General features: G+C 45.4%; 1 pseudogene; it reads left to right on the top strand.

Moving 5' to 3' along the window:
• The window catches only part of LOC119397984 (hepatocyte growth factor receptor-like), a 37,394-nt pseudogene that overhangs the window by 974 nt on the left and 14,065 nt on the right, over positions 1-22,355 (top strand).

Below are 22,355 nucleotides of genomic sequence, written 5' to 3'. Positions count from 1 at the left end.
TTCGCTGAACCGGAGATCTGTAGACGAATGAAGAGGCGTAGTACACCTGTCACTGACGCCTACCCCCAGGTCCTTAAGTATTTCACCAATTCCTTGAAGAATGTATAAACAGTGCATTGTGCCTGCGTGATAGGAGAAACTCTGAAAGTAGGATAAGTGCAGCGCATTTAGTTCTGTAATGCTGAATTGTATAAAACCATATTATTTATTGCAAACCTACAAGTTATTCTACACAGTGTTGATTACAAATTGTATTAGTGAAGCATCTTCATTATTTCGTAACACGCTGAAACAGCGCTCTCAATCGCACACGTGCGAGTAATATTAGGCACTTGCACAAATAGCGTGCCCCAGATGCTTTGCGTACCCGAAAACTCAGACTGTTTTGTGCGCTTTAAAAACTTTGTGCGCTGTAAAAACTTTGGTGTGTACAAAATCTATCATCATCATAAACGGGAATGTGCCACAGAAATTGAGAAAATCCCGCTACTCACCGCTGGCCCACTAAAAGTGAAGAAAGCAACAGACGGGCGGCAAATACCCGTTAAGATTTCTAGACAGACGCAACTAGTAATTGAGGAAAGCTTTAATAAACCGTCGGGATTAACCCAGTGATAAACACCGCGGCCCCATGTTTCAGCTTCGCTGAAGCATCAGTGCGGAGTGCTTCAGCGGTACGTACAACGAGAGAATACTAGGCAACGGGAAAGGCAACGGCGGCTGCGAGAAGACCCCGAAGCGATGGAAGCCCTGCACGAACGACGACGTTCTCGTAGATCAGTGGGTCTGAACGCTCGGTTTCAGCGCGAGTTTCTGTCTCTAGAGTTTGGACATCCGTGTGGGATCTGTGACTGTCTGTGGCTTAACTCGAACCTCTCTGCGCTGAGAAGCAACCAAGAAAACAACCTAAAATCACCCAGCTAAAGCCTAGCACAACCTAGAAGCAGCCTAGAAACAACCTACCATCACCTATATACATAAAGCCTAGAAACAGCCTAGAAGCAACCAGATTAGACCTCAGAATCATCTAGTTTCGCTGATTCAAGCCTTGTACGACTTAGTGCAAGCTTCGCCATTTGTTTTGCATTCCTTTCTTGCTGTTATTTTCTACGCCGGGACAACAACCTCCATAATTTAAAAACGTATCTTACAATATAACGCATAGCGCAAATCATAGCAGAACGTGAAATACAATGTTACGTATAACAGAAAAATACATGGAAGGTCGAGAAAGGAAACGCGTCAGAAAAACCTGCGCGCCTGTATATCTGAATGAATGAATGAATGAATGAATGAATGAATGAATGAATGAATGAATGAATGAATGAATGAATGAATGAATGACCAGGAAAAGTTACGTGAAGAGGTGCTAATCTACAATGATTTGTTTGAGAACAACATGGAGATGTGTGTCTACGTTTTTATTGAATTCCCATTAGCGGAGGGGTGTGGTGCTCCGTTACCTGAAACTACACAAAGTCACCAGTCTCATTCCGTTAGCTCATGCAAACGAATAAGCTCGCTCGATGTACGTGTTCAGTAAAGAAATGCATATAAAAACAAAAAATGGCCAAACCTGTATATTAAGGCGAAGGCCTTAGATGCCTCATCAAACGCGAAAATTAACCGTCGGCGTCGGCGGCGTCCCGCGTCGGTGTTCTCAACACGAATGATGAAAAAATCATCATCACGTGATGACGTCACCATATGACGTCATCATGGCTTCAAATAGCGCCAAAATTTGTCACGTCACCATGACGTCGTCATGGCGTCATCGCGACATCGCATAACGTGACGTAACACGACGACGTCATCACACGAGATAGTCGTTTAATCAAAGGGGGGCCAATCACGGAGGCAGGAAAAACCAGGTGAGGTACAGAAAGCTTGCAATGCCTCCGATCCCGGAGGTAGTGCATAATAACGTCAGGTGCAGAAAGCTTACGTAGGGGTGCGACGGAGGATCAATAGATCGACTGAGAAGAAAAATAAGATGACTTTCGCTTACTGAAGTACAAAAAGTACGCGTACCATCAAGGAAGGATTCAAGGCAGAACAGAGAAGGGCGCCCTTTTCTATTCTGTCTTTAATCCTTCCTTGATGGTATGCGTATTTCTGGATGCGAAACGTCTTATGGCGGAGTTCAATCGGGTGGTAGTGGTGGCGGTGTGCGGCGGGACCACCCTTACTGCGCATGAGCAAACCCTCTCCACACACCTTCCTCTCCAAACACTTCCTCTCCACTCCACCTCTCCCCCTCCCCCTGTCCTGCGCAACGCCGCGATGAGCGCCAGCGCATGCGCGTCCCCTCCCTCTCTCTCTCTCTCCTCGCCTACGCTCCCTCCCTCTCGCGCGCCTGTAGACCGCGTTCCCCGCTCGCCCTGTGAGAATTAACGGCCAGGCTAGAGGCAAGACGTGACGCACGTAGCGTTTCTCTTCGCGTTCCACGACGCGAGGTCGGTAGCATGCCCAACGAACGCCAACGGAACGCTATCCTGCAGGTGCTCCGGCTTCGCATCGCCTCAAGGTTCCTTTAACGGGAGATGGTGTAATTTTTGTATTTCAGTAAGCATTTTCCAACTAGCCCAGCAACAAGTTTGTATAAGTTGCATGACTTTCGCCTTCGAGTCATCTTAGCGAATGCAAAAGGGACCCTGTGAGTTTTCGTCACCAATAGTATATTTGGGTATATTAGAGAAAGATGAAAGAGTAAAAAACGGAGACGGCAAGAAGGTTACAATAGTAGCGAAGTAGCAGCATAAATAGAAGTTGCTAAACCAAGCACGTGGCTGGTTGACTTCATTTCCTTTGGGGAGGGGAAAAAGTAAATTTACCAAATTCTGCATAGCTATTCCTCGAATGCATTGAAGTCGGTGTATTCATTCAGAATACATTATGCTGGGCTATTGCATAGTTACTTTCATTTTTATGTTTAGTAGCAAGCGACGTCGGGAGTGGAGTAGGATTGAAAATTGGGCGCATTGGTAACGATTCATAGTTGGTAGAGGCAAAACGGCGCGAAAGAACAGGGATCAAGGAAGAGTAGACACGACGCGAGCGCTGTCTTAGAACAGAAAATTTTTATTGAAGAAACATCGCAATATACTCTTACTGCGCATGCTCTTACAAGGCAAGAAACTCACGGCGACACTCCTGGCTAGATGCAAGGCAACTAGTCTTAACACTGTTAACGATTACAATCATCTAAAAAGGAAATTTCCTTTTCCTGGAGGGTAATTGAAGGCTGACTGGCACAGTTACGCCCTGCCCTCTGTATTTTGTGGGCCTCGAAGATTTCGCGTGTAAACTTGTCCCGTGGTGGCGGAAAAGAATCCTCGTTCTGGAATATTCCGCGGTGCACCCGCAATCTCGGCAGTGCATTAATACCAAGTATACGTCGAGCAAACATTACCTCTCAGAGAATTTTGATGCTCCCACAGTCGCGAGTTTACGCATCGCCCCGATTGCCCAATGTAAACACTTCCACAAGTGAAGGGTATGCTGTACACAATACCAATGGCACATGGCACAAAAACATAGGTGTGCCTGATGGAACATGAATCCTTCATCACTGGGCTTTTTGCCGCACGTTTCCGCACCGATGCGCAGACATTGCCAACGTTATTCTTGTGTGCGAACACAACTTCAATGCCATGACGCGATCCCACCTTCTTTAGCCTACGCGAGAGTTGGTGAACGTATGGTAAAACAGCAAATATTTTTCTTTTCCTTTTTTTTAGCTTGTGCCGCGTCTTCACCTTTTAAGCTACACATCACCTCTCGCATAAGCTTTTCGCAACCCAGCGAAACCACACCGTCCAGATAACTGGCTTCTTTCAGGCTCAATATTCGTGACGGAACACTCCCTGACATCTTATGGTCACACGACTTGGTTATTGCAGACCTTAGGGTGGCAAAGGCGATACCGTCTTTTGTGATTTTAGAATGGGCGGAAGCAAAGGAAAGAAGGGGCTTTGAACTACTGAGGGTGGTATTCCCAACGTACTTGCTTATCACAAAATGTCAAGCTTGAGTCCAAGAACTGCATCGCTCCTTGCGACGGCAGTTAACATGTGAATTTCAACCCAACAGCCTTCTCCCTAAAGATTTTGAGAATAATAATTGCATTGTTCGTTACACACAAACACACACACACAAGTGTGTGTGTGTGTGTGTGTGTGTGTGTGTGTGTGTGTGTGTGTGTGTGTGTGTGTGTGTGTGTGTGTGTGTGTGTGTGTGTGTGTGTGTGTGTGTGCGCGCGCGTGCGTGCGTGTGTGTGTGCGTGTGTGTGTGTAATCTTGTTAGTTACAATTTCATACGTTTGAGCTCTTGCATAGCATGACGAATCTGTTCGCTTTTGCTACTATGCACAGTTTTCCAAAGAAGTGGAGGCATCCGTGACGTCACTATTCAACGGCATGAGTATTGTCCAGACCATCATGCTATTCTGCGAAATCAACAATGACGACGGCTACTCGATGGTTAGTCCCCACTTGACATTCAACCTCGCCAATATTTCCAGTATTCGGGAACCGACTAGCTTTTTTTCTTTCTAATTGGTAAATATGTCCCTATGCCTGGTGATCGAACATGTGCAATGGTTATCGCATCTCAACAGGGGGCACCATAAGAACAGCGCAGTCTACGGGCTCTCCTGTATTGCTCTGCATGCCTTCCTCTCTTTCTTGACAGTAACGCAGCTTTGTATAGGTCCGCGCAAAAGCTAGACAGTTACGATTCTTGAAGTCTTTTTCCTTCCACTTCAAAAAAAAAAATGTGAAGCCACACTGAACGGTAACTTGTCCGAGATAGGCCTAGCGTCGCATGGGGTTCGGCGTGATGTTCGCGTCGTTTTTGCAGTATGATTAAAGTCGATATGCAAATATACTACACATTTGTATATACTCTCACATTAACATTCGATCCATAGATGAATTCTCTTCTTCGTCTTCTCTTTTCCTCTAAAGTGCACCATATTTTGCGTCTTGACTGTGTTACTCCTTTGTGATGTTTGGTGGATGTTGCGTCCGAGGGGGTTTTCACACGACTTCACTCGAAATTGAGTTCACACGAAATTTTTCAACCAACACGCCAAATAATTAGCGTGTAGTGCATCAGTACAGCTATAAAACACCTTAAATTGGTGTGCTCTGCCGCCGTCTTTTCTATTTTGGGTATATACATTGGCAGAGTGATTTCTTGTGAATATGCAATATAGCAGATGAACGGCATATGCAAGCGACTGTCAGGCATGTCTCAACGACATTTCTTCCATATATATAGAGAAAAAGACTTATTGAACTGAACTGTCGGTACGAGAATTATGGTATTAAGGTAAATAAAAAAAAGAACCGTGACTGCGGAGTCCCAAAAAACGACGAATGTCAGTGTGGAGATTCTGCCATCAAAGTATGAGAGATTTTTTTTTATATCCCACAAAAATAATACTTAAAACAGGCTTTCTTCAAGAGTCTCATGCGAACATAATTCAAGTCGTATTCATTTCTCTGTGTTCACATCATCTTACAGTGGCGGTGGTTGCTTCGTAATGAAACACGGACCAATTGTATAAAAGTGGATTTGTGCTACAAACAATCCTCGGAAGCGATGATAAACTTCTTGGAAGACAAGCGGACTTGTCTTGTTCAACGTTGCAGCCTTGAACAAGATAAGTCCGCTTGCCGAAACGTCGGCTCCAGCGACACCCCATGTTCCAAGGATTTTTCGTCGCTTCAGGATTCCATCTTCACCAGCACTTCCACCTTAAACGATCCTCAGAGTGGTTTAGTGAATGCGGTGCTGACTTGACCTGTAGTAACAGCAGCTTTGAACACGCTATACTTGGGTTACTCATGCGATGACCTTGGGCAAAAGTAGCAGCGAGTGTTTATTCACTCAAACGTACTTAACACTTTTACCTTCCCTTTTTAGATCAATGCGTGGATAAAGGAACTACCTGTAAGTATGAAACATTTTTTTCTGCAAGTTTTAACTGAGCTCAACGAACAATCTCCTTTTCTGGTAGTAGTTATGTTTTCACTTCCTTCACCGCAGACAACATGCATGCCTTTTATTGTTGCCCTCTCCTGGTCCTTTGTTTGGATTAGAGGAGAGGGCACGAACAGGGGCGTAGCCAGAAATTTTTTTCGGGGGGGGGTTCATTCATACTTTATGTATGTTCGTGCGTGCGTTCGTATGTGTGCGTGCCTATATACGCAAGCAAAGCTGAAAAATTTCGGGGGGGGGGGGGGGTTGCACCCCCCAACCCCCCCCCTTGGCTACGCCCCTGGGCACGAAGCATATACACGCGAGCGCTAAGGAAATCAGTTCCAGCCTTGAAGAAGACAATTCCTTCTTCAATAATGCAGTCTTATTTACTCGGCACCTTGTTTGTCTACAATTTCTGCCAATACAATTCTAGCGTAATAGCTATACCTTTGTGCGCAAATACGGGGTACTGAAACCACTGCTCGCATTGTGAGCCTTCGCCACGTACAGCAGTGATGGAAAGAAACGCGAACAGCCCGGAGTCGGCGCGCTGTTTTTATCGCGATCTGGCCTCGGTGGCAATAAGAGGGTGCTAGAGTGGTCCTTGATCTTATCACGGGTGGCTCTTGAGGATGTTTTATTGCCATACAGACTACAACCGCTTCAAAAGAAATGCGAAACAGCAGAGAATGTAGATGCCGCACTGTTCGCGTTGCTTTCCATTGGCCCTGTACAACTTTGTTCCCTATACGTCTTTTACGTGGTTTACACGTGCAGGGTACGCAACTCTGTTACAGGTATTAAAATGTACGACAGCCGCGCAAGCGCGGTAAATGCTGACCATTGTTTTGTTTTACACTCGCTTGAAAATTACAGCCGGAGAATCAGCAAGATGCGTACGACAGCGCCTGGCATTGCTTCACCAACCTCAAAGAGATCTTTATGAGCTGATGCTCTGAGATGGAGAGAGAAGACGTCCCTGAAATGGATGTGATTTGCTTCGGACGGTTGTACATCACAGTGCCAGCACATTGACAACGTGCTCGAAAAAAAAAATGAAAAAAACAAAACTGACACGTTTCTCTGCGTTTTCTAGTTTGTCGAATTAAACCTTTTCTTTTCTTTTTTATATTTAAGGGTGAAATGGCATAAAGGAGGACGAACAAGTCCGCGGGCGCTGACAAATGCTCTCAGGAGTGTAACAATAAACTTAACGGACCAACGTTTTCGAACGGACATTCGCGTTCTTCCGCGCATAAATCTCAGGTGAATAATATACACAAGAATTAAACTTACGGCCGGTGATAAGTGTTCTACGACGATGTTTTTTGGGCGAATGATACAGTACTGCTATTATGTAAGGCGAGAGCCTTAGATGCCTCACCAAAAGCGAAAACTGACCATCGGCGTTGGCAGCGTCAGCGTCCGAGCGATGCAAAAAAATTCATCATCGTGTGATGATGTCGCCATATGACGTCATCACGACTTCACAGATCGCCACAATTTGTGACGTTATTACGACGTCGCCACATAACAGCGTCGCTCGGTCAAAGGTGCACGGAGGCAGTGCAAAAACATGGGAGGTGCAGAAAGCTTGCAATGCCTCCGATCCTGGAGGCAATGCAAGACCACGTTAGGTGCAGAAAGCTTACAATGCCTCCGATCCTGGAGGCAATGCAAGACCACGTTAGGTGCAGAAAGCTTGCAATGCCTCCGATCCTGGAGGCAATGCAAGACCACGTTAGGTGCAGAAAGCTTGCAATGCCTCCGATCCTGGAGGCAATGCAAGACCACGTTAGGTGCAGAAAGCTTACAATGCCTCCGATCCTGGAGGCAATGCAAGACCACGTTAGGTGCAGAAAGCTTGCAATGCCTCCGATCCTGGAGGCAATGCAAGACCACGTTAGGTGCAGAAAGCTTGCAATGCCTCCGATCCTGGAGGCAATGCAAGACCACGTTAGGTGCAGAAAGCTTGCAATGCCTCCTATTCTGGAGGCAATGCAAGACCACGTTAGGTGCAGAAAGCTTACAATGCCTCCGATCCTGGAGGCAATACAAGACCACGTTAGGTGCAGAAAGCTTGCAATGCCTCCAATCCTGGAGGCAATGCAAGACCACGTTAGGTGCAGAAAGCTTGCAATGCCTCCGATTCTGGAGGTAATGCAAGATCACGTTAGGTGCAGAAAGCTTGCAATGCCTCCAATCCTGGAGGCAATGCAAGACCACGTTAGGTGCAGAAAGCTTTCGGAGGGGGGCGGAGGTGTATCACTATATCGAGTGAGAAGAAAAAGACGACGGCTTGCGCCTTCGAGTCGACTGAGACGGGTGCATATGGGACCCTGTGAGTTTTAAGAGCGAAGCTGTTTAAGCTGTCGATAACTTGTGCTTCGTCGTAAAAAAACTATCATCATCGTGAACCGGCACGCGCTCTCTTCATTCTCTTTAGAGTGAAGCTGCCTAAGCTCTCGGTAACGTGTACTCCGTCGTGCAAAATTCCTCAGGTGGTTATGTGCCAAAGAAATTGGGCAAGCCACTCTACCGTGTACGGCAGGTGCGAGTGTGAAACGAACACGTGAAAAAGAGAGAGAGAGAGAGAGAAAGAAAGAAAGAGATAGCAAGTAGAAAGATACAAATAGAAAAAATTTGGAGAACGCTTGAGCTTCGCCTTCAAGAGTAGAATGCGATAGCTTAATCGGGCCGCGTGCGCATCGCGTTTTCAATTCCTAGTCTGGCTTCGGTTCTCGGTGCATGGCTCAACCGTGCCGTAAGGAAACGAACGACTGTGCGCGTAACATTGGCCGTTTCAAAGTATCCTAGAATGCCTACAGCAAGTAAAGTTGTTAAGTGCCCATTCGTTCGTGAAAGACATTCCAAGCCACAGGCGGCAGAGGACTGTTGTTTCGGATCGGGATAGTCCGGACGGAATTTGAAGTTGAAGTGACGGATCTTTGCTTACCGAATCGGAATGGCAGACAGTGCTGCATGTGCTCACTTTGGCAGCGAGGAAACCACTGCGCGCGTCCTGTGTCATCGAGCTCACTACAGCTCCCAAAGGATAACAGCTCTCAGCAACGCTAGCACGCCTCGATGACCAGCCGCTTTCTGAACAATCAATTTTGGAGTGCCAGAACGTTCTTGCTTCGAATCAGAAAGCGACGAAGGCGCTGCTGAAGTTTCTCCGCTCAACCGACCTCGCTAATCGACTATGATGCCCCCGTGCTTGAGTGTGTGTGCGTTTTTTTACTCCTTTTTCCTTCCTTACCTTTCTATCCCCCCTTGCCCCTTCCCCAGTGCAGGGTAGCAAACCGAAAAACTTCTGGTTAACCTTCCTGCCTTTCACTTAACCTTTCTCTCTCTCTCTCTCTCTAAGTGCCCATTACGCCATAATTATTCCTTTTGCGAATCAGCGAAGGGCCCACTACGCGTCCGTAAAGCAACACGCGATCCTACGCAGCTGTTCACTTTGTTGAAGCTTGTCCTGCTGATGATGATTAATTATGTCTGAGCGCTTTGTAATGAGTGGGCCTTGAAAACACCCATTCGTGGAGCAATTCGCCTATTTTGACGTCAGGCATGATAGTACGCTTCAGCCACACATGACATTCGTATGATTTTTTTTTTTCCGAAGCATTTTCAAGGAAGCGCGTGGCTATGTGGCAGAACACTTGCCTGCCACGCAGGCGGCCTGGGTTCGATTCTCACTCAAACACGAATCTTACTATTATTTATTTTATTTGCATCTTTCTCGATGTTTCGGTCACTGACGAGATGATGATTTTTCGCTGACAACCAACGACACCGACGCCGACACCGGAATTTCTGCGAAACGAGCTCTTTAACGCTGTCGCGTTAAAAGTGATAGAGAAAGAAAGCGATGGAAACAAAGAGGAAGACAAAAGTAGAAAGAAATAAAGGGGATAAAGATATAAAAAGATAAAAATTCGGCAGATCCCACACCTTGTGGGAATCGGTTTCATGCGAATCAGTCAGCGATTAGTTCTAGGCTGCATTTTTTGGCTTTGAGCCAAGCGTTACGAGCTGGATCGACGCGGTTTTTGTAAGTGTAGTAGTTGTGTGCACATCGTGGGCTTACCAGGCACGTCGACAACACTGGCGTTTAAAGGGTAACTTACGATCTGATCAGGGGCGTAGCCAAGGGGGCGGGGGTGGGAGGTTATAACCCCTTCCGAAATTTTCTTAGCGTATAAATACACGCACACATACATACGCACGCACGAACATACATAAAGTATGGTTGAACCCCCCCCCCACCCCTGAAGAAAATTTCTGGCTACGCCCCTGGGTCTGACGTAACGTCAGCACTCACGTTAGAGCACATATACACGTCAGTATTATCGAAACGAAGTGCACTTTATGGCGCGATGATGTAAATGTCATACGTAACTTTCGTTAGCGTGCTAATCCGGGGTCTGGCGACGCTTGAATATAACTTGCTGAATCATAGGAATACAAATGTAATGTTCATTAGACTACTATAAAAGCGGAGCCAACACTGGAACCACAGACGTTAACCTGACGTGACTCCTGCATCGTAGGAGTACATATGTAGCGCTTATTGCTTTGTAATAGAATTAGATAGCTAGCCACACAACCACAATTGACGTTGCACTGACATTACGCTTGCACAGGGTGTTTTTCCAAAGCAGTTTCCAGACCTGGCTTGGCTCTGTGGTAAAATACCTGACTGCCACGCAGAATGCTTCGGTTCGATTCCTGCTGGGATCTTAATATTTATTCTTTGCATTCGTAGGGTCAACGCTGCAGGTGTCGACTTTTACCAGTGTCTGTTGTCGTCGTTCTTTGGTAGATATAAACTATCAATCACCCGTTGCGCATACCCGTATACCACGGCCCGGGGTAAACGGGTATGTGTCACACCTTTCTTGAGGAAAGCGTTTGACGACGTACGCGACGGGATTTTACGTTATTCATGCCGTGACCAGACAGTCATATTCGTCAAGTCATCTTACCCTCCCATGCTAATTTTCGTCTACACCAAGTTAAGGAGGCGATCACGAGAGCACCCAGACGTATTCGGATAGATAGATAGATAGATAGATAGATAGATAGATAGATAGATAGATAGATAGATAGATAGATAGATAGATAGATAGATAGATAGAAACGCTCAAAGTGCCAGAGGTTCGCCAAGAAATGTTTCGCAATTAAAGACAGAAAAACATAGACAAAGAGAGAAAGAAAGAGGGGAACAAAAAAAGAGAGAGATGAAGAAAGAGGAAGCGTTAAACAGGGAGAGATATAGAAAGAAAGGGAACAAAAAGAAATATATACAGAAAGACTGAGAAAGAGAAAGAATGAGAAAGAAAGAAATCGAAAGCAACAGATACACAAAAGCGATACAAACAGAAAGAAAGAAAAAGAAGAGAAGGAGAAGAAAGGAAGGGAAACATGAAAGGCCGTCCAGCTCCGCTCTTCCTTCATGCTTGGCATTACTACACTCTTAATCATGTCCTGCGTATAGAGTGCTTGATACTCGATCATTTTCATCTAGTTTCCTGGCTATAGCTGGTGCTTTATCCAATACCTCATTAAGAATTTAGTACGAATGCGCCATATCTTTTTTTTTTATAAACTAAGTAATACGAAATACGTATTATGTAAAAAAAAAATCGAGAATCCCTTTAGCTAACGTTAAAGGGGCCATGACACGGTCACCCAACAATTTGCGGTTTTCAGCGAAAAATAGAAGTAGAGGGTCTGTTATACCTGTACATACTTAAAAATTGGCCCATAAAAGAATGTTACAATGCAAAACAAGCCCTAGAAGTCGCCGGCTATAAACCCCGCCTACAGCCGGCGACCGCCATTTTGCCATGGCGTGTGTGACGTCATCTGCTGCACGGAGCGGCGCCGTCGTTTTCTGCCAAAATTTCAGCCGCTGAAAATCGTTCACTTTCAATGTCGAGCTGAAGAAAGATGAAAAAGCTCGATTGAACGCGCAGATGACCACGGAACAAAATCGTTCGCCAGAATGCAGACGCTCGCAATGCAAGCAGCTCGTCACGTCACGGCTCGCGAGTGCGTCAGTGCTGCCCGACTCTCAGGCCGCTCGCGTGTTTAAAAAATATGCAATTATAAATTAAGTGCTCGACCAAATGCGCTAAACTTTTGCCAGCTTGTTTGTGAACGAACAAGGACTAACCGACATAACACGGATTATGATAAAAAATTGGGTGTCATGGCCCCTTTAAGGAGATTAGATAGATAGATAGCCACGCCAGTGCTTGAAACGGTTGTAAAAAAATACCTATACGAATGTCATATTTTGCGAGGAGTCTCCTTAAGGCATGTATAATATAGCGCGGCAGAAGCGTAAAATCGCATCAGGCGTCAAAACATGTAAATTGCGCAACGAGTGGTTGGTTTAAAGGCCCACCGATTACAATTTATGCACCGGCGTAAAAATCATGCGGACGCGTAGTGGGCACTTCGCCAATTCGCAAGAGGAAAAATTGTGGCGTAGTGGGCACCTGGCAACTGTACTTCCAGTGGGCAATCTAGGACCGTTTGAAACGGCCACTTTTGCGCCCACAGACGTTACTGTCCTTGCGGCACGATTGAAGTATCCACCGAGAAGCGAACCTAGGCTAGCGATTGAGAAGGCAATACGAACACGGCCCGATTACGCTGTCGCGTTCTATTCTTGAAGGCGAAGCTCAAGCGTCCTGAAATTTTTCAATCACCTAACAGATAACACGCATGTCGTTTGTCATCTAGAGCCCTCTTGTTTCTTACTTGAGGACGAAACTCGCATGCATTGTGCACTCGTTGAAATTCGTTGCCGCAAAAAGATGGGGGCCGTGAGTGGGCTTCACGCTACAACTATAGCGGGCACTTATGCGACTTCCGCGCTGTAGCTCTTCCGTGCTTTCTAGAACTCGTAAATCGAATCTTCGAGCCCTTCAGAGCATGCATTCACATCCATTACGCACAGACCTCGGCCGTCTATGAAGCGCCTCCTTACTCACATTGCTGTATGACATACTGCCGCTAGAAAAAAAAAAAAAACACGCAGAAAGCACAGCGTGTGTGGGCATGTCGACTATAACGATGTGCGTATTATTTCTACATCCATTTCATGTCACATTGTCACATGGCTGCCATGTCCGATGCTTAGTAAGCAATAACAGTAAAAGCAGGAAAAAATTTTGTAGTTGGATATAGACAAAGGAACAGGAAGGGTGCTGGTCTACTTCCCACTATTCCTGCCGACTCTCGCTGCTGGCATTCCGTAGCGAGCTAATGTACCAACTCGCCCAAGAAGCCACCCTTTTGAACTCGTCGTGACATGGTCGGGTGGCCTTCCAACTTACGATTCTTACATGGCCACGGGACTGTGTCGCATGCCGCTATCGCTTGGTCATGTGCTCAAATTGGGCTGAATCAATTGCATATATACAACTATGTGGAAAGACTGAGAAGGGAAGACTTTGTACATTGTGTCACACTATGTCAAAACAGTGCAAAGCTCGGAAAAAAACAATGATTGTGGGCTATGAAAAACGTCAAGATCAAGAAAATTAACATTATAGAGACTTTGTGTATTCTGTGAATGGTAGAGTGTGGGAAGAAGCAGGCGGGTACATTAAACGGTCTGTTTTTCTCTGGTTAACTTACGCGGAATTCGAAAATTTACACAATTGAGATGTACAGGGCAGGATATGATAATGTGGACTAGCTTGTAAAGAAATAACAGATCAGAGCGATTTCGTCGGCAGTGAAGTGATGGCAGTGATAATAATCCAGCAGTATTTGAACGAGATCCAGAGTCATTTTTAGCAAAGCGATGGTTATATATGCTGAGGAATTTTTTCTGGACTCGTTCAATGGTGTTACCGCTGGATTGAGCAATGCCATTCCATATCACGGACGCATACAAGTTGTGGAAGACATATTGCGTGTACAATTTGTGGAGGGCCATGGGAGACCTGAATTCTCGAGATATTCTACAGACACATCCGAGAGAACGAAGGGCCCGCATAGCAGCACGCTTAACGTGAGCAGAAAAGTTTAAGAAGCTGTCAACAACAACACCAAGATCACTGATTTCATAAACCTTGCATAAGGACACAAAATTGACAGAGTATTGAAATGACGCGCTAGATGTTTTGCGAGTGATAGACATGAATTTTGTCTTCGAGGTATTCAGAGAAAGGTTATTACCGTTGCACCATTCGGAAAAAGAGCGCAAGTCTGACTGCAGCAAGCGACAGTCGTTAACTGAATGAATTTCCTTAAAAATCTTGATGTCATCGGCATACAAGAGGAAAGAAGAATTACGAATGGCAAAAGAAACATCATTAACGTAAATTAAAATTAGGAGTGGGCCTAATACCGACCCTTGAGGGACCCCACTAGTCACCTTATACAAAGAAGACGTTTGGCCATTTACGGCTACATAACAATATCTATTGAGCAGATAGCTCTGCAGGAGATTCACAACCGACAAGTCAACATCAAAGTGCGCAAGTTTAACCATAATCAGTGTGTGGCTGACTACGTCAAAAGCCTTGCTCAGGTCACAGTAAATTACGTCAACCTGTCCTCTCTGAGAAATAGGTGTGGAGATCTGCGTCATGAAACTAGCAAGATTTGTGGTAGTTGAGCGGCCAGCGAGAAAACCATGTTGATTAGGAATCAGTGAGTTTTTCACACTAAAAGACAATATGTTGTGAAGAGCCAGCTCGAAGATCTTTGATGTGGCACATAGTAGAGAAATCGGGCAATAATTAGAAGCATCTGTTTTAGAGCCCGACTTAAATACTGGAAAAACACGAGCAGTTTTCCACATGCTTGGAAATGTGGAAGTGTCCAGGCAGTTATTAAATATCGTAGTTAGTACTGGGACAAATATACTACCATAAGCTTTTAGTATGGCGGAGGGGATGTCATCTGGCCCACATGATAAGGATGGTTTTAAGCGCTTAATGCATTCGCAGATAAGATTTTCATCCAGCGACAAAGCACTGGATGAGCTAACCGCCTTGGGCTGTTGTCTGATATCAGTGCTAGAGTCTGAGGCCTTATAAACGGATGAGAAATGCGTGGCAAAACAGTCAGCGACGGCATAATAATAATAATAATAATAATAATAATAATAATAATAATAATAATAATAATAATAATAATAATAATAATAATAATAATGTCTGGTGTTTAACGCTCACTGACATCGCCCGGTACACGGGCCTCTAGCATTTCGCCTCCATAGAAATGCGACCGCCGCGGCCAGGTTCAGCCACGCGACTTTCGGGTCAAGTAAAGAACAAAGCAGATCCCACGAATATGTAGGAATCAGTGATAGGGAAGCTTTGTTTGACGCTTGCCCAAATACTGGAGCAACAAATATGAAAACGTAAAGTTATTAGTGCAATACACGCACAAATTGTCGCGAATCCTAAGCAATGAACGCGCAAGTGTACACAATGATGCTAACGTGATGCGACGTCTATGCCGATGTGGCGCGATGCCGAAAAGGTTTATGTGAATACGTGTGACGTCCGTTTCACTAGCATCTTAAACGTCCACTCAATTTATGAATATAAGCCGCATGTCTGTTCTCCTGCTTTGAACAAAGTTCGCCTGCCCTCACCCCCCCCCCCCCCTCGCCGCCTCCAGCATCCCTCCATGAGTCATCGCGCGACGGAGAGTGCCGGCGCGTTCCATCTTGGAGCCGCGACCGGCGGCAGCTCTCGCACGCTTTCACTCGCACGTAGAACATACGTGCGCATGACGAAGTTATCGAGTTGGACATTACATGGAAGATGGCGGTGACACCGATGCCAAAAGTGCTTCTAGAGTGTCCATATAGTTGTTATCGCAATAAATCAAGAGAACTATGAGATCAGGCGGTAAACAAACAGAAGGTCATTGTTCATAGATGGATGGATGCGAAACTTTATTGTAAGTCCTGAGGTGTACTACTCAACACGCAGCGGGCCGCTCCCACGTTGGGACAGTCAGGACAAGCCCGACCGCCGCATCGTGAGCCCTCTGGACAGCCCATAGTTGAGCCCCTACATCGGGGCTCTTGATAGCGGATAGCCACTTGACGTCATTGGATTGGTCCGTGCCCCGTAATATAGCGTGGTAGAAGAGTAAAATAAGCACCAAGCGTCGCACAACGCGAATTCTGTAACCGGGCGTCACACAATGCAAATTGCGCAACGAGTGGGTTGTTGAGTGCTTCCAACCCATTACAAAGGCCTCTGCGATAATTCTTCATCGTCATCAGCCACAGGATCAACAAAGTGCACATAACGCCTTACAGGTGTTTAGCGAGTACCACTGCTCTCCGCAGAATGACGAAAAATTGCATAGTGGCTGCTTCCCTACTTCACAAAAATTATGATGATTTATAACGTAGTGAGTTCCTGGCAAGTGCACTCCTATTGGTTTCCAGGGAAGCCCATAAGGCTCCCATGATCCATTTCCTCAGGCTCTCAATAAAGTTAATTTCTTCTCTCTCTCGCTCTCTGTTTCTCCGGTTAACGTATGTTTTAAAGCGTGGTGGGACGGTTAAACAACGACCGGGCGTCACACAATATGAATTACGTAACTGGTGGATCGTTTAAAGCTTCCAACCCATTACAAAGGGCTCAGCCATAATTCTTCATCGTCATCAACCACCGCAGTAACAAAGTGCACATAATGCCTCACAGATGGTACCTCGCTTCTCCGCAGAATAACGAATAATGTCGTGGTGGGTGCTTCCCAACTTCCCAAAAATTATGATTTGTGGCGTAGTGACTACGTTGCTAATGTACTTGTATTAGTAGCCACAAGAGAGTTTATAACGGGCTCTAGAAATGCCGCTCTTCTAGCTTTCGCTGTGACTGCTGCGTTTTCCGCGCAGGCCTGGCGTTTTTTTTCCTTCAGCTTACGTCACTCAGCTGTTCACTTACTCTAATGTTAAAGCATCGGGCCGCTGTGAAACCACATTAAAATCCTCGACAACGTCAGCATAATTATCCTAATTTGTAAAACACACTACCAATAGTTAAACCCATCACAATGAAGATTGGTAATGGCATTACCACCGCCAGTTGTCTATGCGCTGTCAATTTTCTTACAAACTGCTAAGTTTTAGTAACCACAAAAGTCGTTAGCAACCGTAAAGTTTAGAAGCTCCTGAGATCGCGAGTGGCAACCATAGGTCAGCAAACTCACTCATGAGTCAACTCACTCAGACTCTGATCGGGTCAAGAGTCTTAGTCTGAGTGAGTCCGGGTGAGTAATATTTTGGTGAGTTTGAGTCCGGGTGAGTCCGGTTGAGGAAACGTTTAGTGAGTGTGAGTTCAAGTGAGTCCGGTAGAGGAAAATATTGGTGAGTCTGAGTCCAAGTGAGCCCTAAGCGCAAAATATATTTCTTCAGTGAGTCTGAGTGAGCTGCACCTTTTATTGCCGACCTATGGACCTATCTACTCATCTTAGCATTACTATCAGCCTTATATCGGCTTACGTTTGTTACCAAGTCTATTCACACATATCTCGGCACTGATGCGCCAGCTCAATACTTATTGATCAGAGGCGTGAATTAGGGGGCGGGGGGGGTAGACATGACCTCCACCTGCAAGCACTTTCAAGGGCAGTTCTTGACAGAAAATATGTCGTATGGGTCATGCGTTTCATAAAAATGCCCTCACTGTATAGAAACCACCGATAACTCGTATTTGAAGGTACAAGATCCAAAGGCATATCTTGGAGCACCTATTATGAGAGATATTGGCGTTAAAGAGCATTGACACCATTATCGAAAAAGCTAATTTTACGCTAACGGACTCATGAGCCGACTCACTCAGGCTCAACAGACTCACTTCAAGCCGTGAGTCTGAGTCTCAGTGAGTCCGGCTGAGTAATACGTTGGTGAGTTTGAGTCCGAGTGAGTCTGGTTGAGAAAAAGTTTAGTGAGTGTGAGTCCAAGTGAGTCCGGTAGAGGAAATTTTTAGGGAGTCTGAGTCCGAGTGAGCCCTAAGCGCAAAATATATTTCCTCGGTGAGTCTGAGTGAGCTGCACCTTTTATTGCCGACCTATGGTGGCAACGTCATGGCTTGACGTTTCTTTTCATTAAGAAACGTCAAGCAATGAAAGCCTCAAATGCAACAGACAAAATAGAGCTGGCGGAGCTTTCGAAGTTAATCAATAGGCGTAAAGTAGCCGACATGAGAAAGTATAATATCGAGAGAATTGAGCATGCTCCAAAGAAAGGAAGAAGCCTCAAAGCTATGAAGACAAAACTGTGCATAGGCAAAAATCAGATGTATGCATTAAGGTACAAGGAAGGCAAGGTCACAACCAAAATGGATAGAATAGTTGAAGTAGCGGAAGAGTTCTACAGAGATCTGTACAGCAGCCGAGACAGTCAGGATGATAACGTAAGAAGCAGTAATAGACCAGAGGAATCTGACATCCCACAAATATTGACAGGAGAAGTAAAGAAATCCCTAAAGGGAATGCAGAGAGGCAGAGCCGCTGGTGAGGATCGGGTAACATCAGACCTGTTGAAAGACGGTGGAGAGATTATGTTAGAAAAACTGGCCTACCTGTATACGAAGTGTCTCTCGACGGGGAGGATACCAGAATCTTGGAAGAATGCCAACATCATCTTGATCCATAAGAAAGGGGACGTCAAGGACCTGAACAATTACAGGTCCATCAGCTTACTGTCCGTTGTCTACAAGCTATTTACAAAAGTAATTGCTAACAGAATTAATACGACATTAGAGTTCAATCAACCAAAGGACCAGCCAGGATTTCGTACAGGCTTCTCAACAATAGACCATATTCATACTATCAACCAGGTGATAGAGAAATGCGCGGAATACAACCAACTCCTATACATAGCCTTCATAGATTACGAAAAGGCATTTGATTCGGTGGAGACATCAGCAGTCATGCGGGCACTGCGGAATCAGGGCATCGACGATGCCCATATGAACATAATGGAAGAAATCTACAGCGGATCCGCAGCCACTAAAGTCCTCCATAAAAAAGCGACAGAATCCCAATAAAGAAGGGCGTACGGCAGGGAGACACGATCTTTCCAATGCTATCCACCGCGTGTTTACAGGAGGTTTTCAGGGCCCTAGATTGGGAAGAATTAGGAATAAGAGTTAATGGAGAGTATCTCAGTAACCTGCGATTTGCTTATGACATTGCATTGATGAATAACGCGGGAGACGAATTACAGCTCATGATTACTGAACTGAGTAGAAGAGTAGGTCCGAAAATTAATATGCATAAAACTAAAGTAATGTGGAACAATCTTGGCAGAGAACAGCGCTTTGCGATAGGTGGCGAGACACTGGAAGTTGTAAAGGAGTATGTCTACTTAGGACAGGTAGTAACCGCGGAGCCGTACCATGAGAGTGAAATAACTAGAAGAATAAGAATGAGATGGGGCTCATTCGGCAAGCATTATCAAATCATGAATGGTTATCTACCACTATCCCTCAAGAGGAAGGTATATAACAGCTGCATCTTACCGGTACTTACATACGGAGCAGAAACCTTGAGACTTACAAAGAGGGTTCAATTTAAATTGAGGACGACGCAGCGAGCGATAGAAAGGAAAATGATAGGTGTAACCTTAAGAGACAGGAAGAGAGCAGAGCAGAACAAACGGGGCTTAAGGATATCATAGTTGAAATCAAGAAGAAGAAATGGATATGGGCCGGGCACGTAGCACGTCGGCAGGATAACCGGTGGTCATTAAGGGTAATTGTCTGGATTCCAAGAGATGGCAAACGCGTGAGGGGAGACAGAAAATTAAGTGGGTAGATGAGATTAAGAGGTTTGTAGGTATAACGTGGCAGCAGAAAGCACAGGACCGGGTTGGTTGGCGGTGACTGTATGGATCTATATGGTGTATCACGATATCCAGGCACGAAGAGGGGCTGTCCGCGCCGTCGCGGAAGACGCGCCAAGCACGTGCGAGCGCGGGAACGCAAGCGTGGGCATGCGCGCCGCACCTCCAAATCGTTGAGAGCGCACTTGCGAGAGCACGGCCGTAAATCTCCCAAAAAACGTCACCAACACCTCTGCTATAACAAAATCATAACACAGGACCGTGGTTCTGTAATTTTGTGGTCTTAATCCCTCGCGTCAAAGAGCTTATTTCGTTACTTTTGCTGCAGTACTCCGGTGTCACGCAAAAAAGCATACTAAAATTTCCAAGAGGCTACTGCTGTCGCGGGTCACAACGCACCTAGTTCATCAATTACATACGCGAGTACGCCCGTATATTTACGAGTGCTGGTATGATTGCCGACATATAAAAACATAACTGACAATCATTTAGGGTTCTTCCTGACGTTGCTGCGGCGCTGAAAAACAATAAATGAAAATGCACGCCAGCTTTCTTTTGTCGCATGCTAATTTTCCATGCTTTCTGGTGATACGAATTTCGGATGATACGAATATTTTTGGTGGTCCCGTGAGATTTGCATCACCGAGGTTTCACTGTATATCGTGCTAAAGAGCGTTGTTGGGAACCGAACGGTCAATCTACATTATGTGAAAACTGAGCTCTCACTTCAGAGATGATTTTCTGTTGAAGTGATGAAAAACAAAGTAGTCTCCTTTATGGCGACACCGGCTAATCTTTCCCGCTTAGCAAATGAAACATAATATAGCAAAAAGAAAAGACAGAAAAACTGGGGACCCTTAAGCTTTGTCCTTAAGAGTTAAACGCGATAGCGATATCCGCACGCACGCACACAAACACACACGCACACAAACATACACGCGCGCACATATACGGACACTATCGCCTTCCCAATCGCTAGCCTGTCTTCGCTTCCCGGTGGAAACCTAAACGCCCTCGGGCTCCTGCTTTATTTGCACCTACCTCGAATTTTCGCTCACGGCCAACACTGCTTTTTCGCTCACAACCAAAGACGCCGCCGCCGACACCGGAATTTCTGCGAAACGAGCTCTTTAACGCTGTCGCGTTAAAAGAGGAAAATGGCGCACAATATGTCACCCAGCAGAACAAGTGATGTGAGAACACAACACAATCCAACTTCTCATGAGTGATAGATTCGAGCACGAGTTCTGTTTTCATTTTATAGAGAAGGCAGGTCTATCGTAACAGAGTTCCCACGTAAGTGGGATCTCAGTTACGTAGATGTAAGTGTACTTTTGCTCTGCATTTACGTATACGCAGGTGTACTTTTGCTACAAACTTTGACAATACAACCAATGGCTGATTGCCAGAAATCTGTATTGCAAGAAATTCCGTGACAGTTCAGGTGAAGGAAACGTCACTGCGTTTTTCACAGTGAGAACACAATCGTGGAGGTGTGGGGATCCCATCTGAACAGCGTCGCACATCCAATAATGGTGACTCGAGTGAAGAACAAGAGCATTGAAAAGGTGAGAGGTGATGCCACTAACTGACTTGGGATAGAAGACTGAGCGAGTCGGTGTGGATTCGTAGTTAGGATTGTGCAGCGCTCACAAAAACGGCGAAATACAAGACATGCGCACGACATGTGCGCGCCTTGGGCATTTCCTCTGTCTTCCTGTCCTCCTGTCTTTTTTGTGAATACTACACAATCCTAACTATGACTCCATAAACTCGTGCTACGACATCTTGCAAATAACATTCGTTTCCATTGTACAGAGACAAAGATTATTAACCTGTCTCTTAACAGGCATGACATCGAAAATTGGCTTGATTATAGCATATTTTTTTTTTATTTGACAACAACTACCTTTGTTCTGTAGCATAAGAAGCAGTAACAGAATGAGTTTTGATTAAGCTACTGTACATTTTTCGGAAAGAGATAACTGTAGGAGAAGACAGTTCGAGCAACTAATGGCTTGTTTGACTGAAATTCTGCTAGTTCGGCATAAGTTGCGCATAAATTGCAGGATGTCTTCATGTCCAGATAATCCATACAAGTCCCGCATGCCATGTGTTTATCGCCTAAATAGTATAAGTTCCAAGGGGCAAGACCCTCATGATATCTGATCTGGTCGGGAGGAATTGAGGCGATGTAGAACAAAGATATTGTTGGGAGACGTCCCGTCGTGGTTAAAGACTTTAAACTTGCGGCAGCACCCTGAGGGAAAATCTCTTAGGTGCAAAGCGAAGCTGCGGCCCCACTTCTATGCATCGGCTGCTTTATTATTGATAGAGCGGGTGGGACCGCAATTCGCCGCATGTCTGTTGCATGCACCAATGATGTCTTCTGAAAACAATTGCACTCCTCATAGAATTTAACTTACAAGTACACTGTTTTATGCAAGTGTTTCGTGCATTTAGCTTCACAAAAATGTGTTTAAAGGTCTGATTAATCCTGAAAAGCTAAGTGCTCAGA

The sequence above is a fragment of the Rhipicephalus sanguineus genome, chromosome 6 (assembly GCF_013339695.2).
Source record: "Rhipicephalus sanguineus isolate Rsan-2018 chromosome 6, BIME_Rsan_1.4, whole genome shotgun sequence".
NCBI classification, from domain to species: Eukaryota; Metazoa; Arthropoda; class Arachnida; order Ixodida; family Ixodidae; genus Rhipicephalus; species Rhipicephalus sanguineus.
Note: the sequence above shows the minus strand (reverse complement) of the source record. Positions and strands in the feature narration are given on the sequence as shown.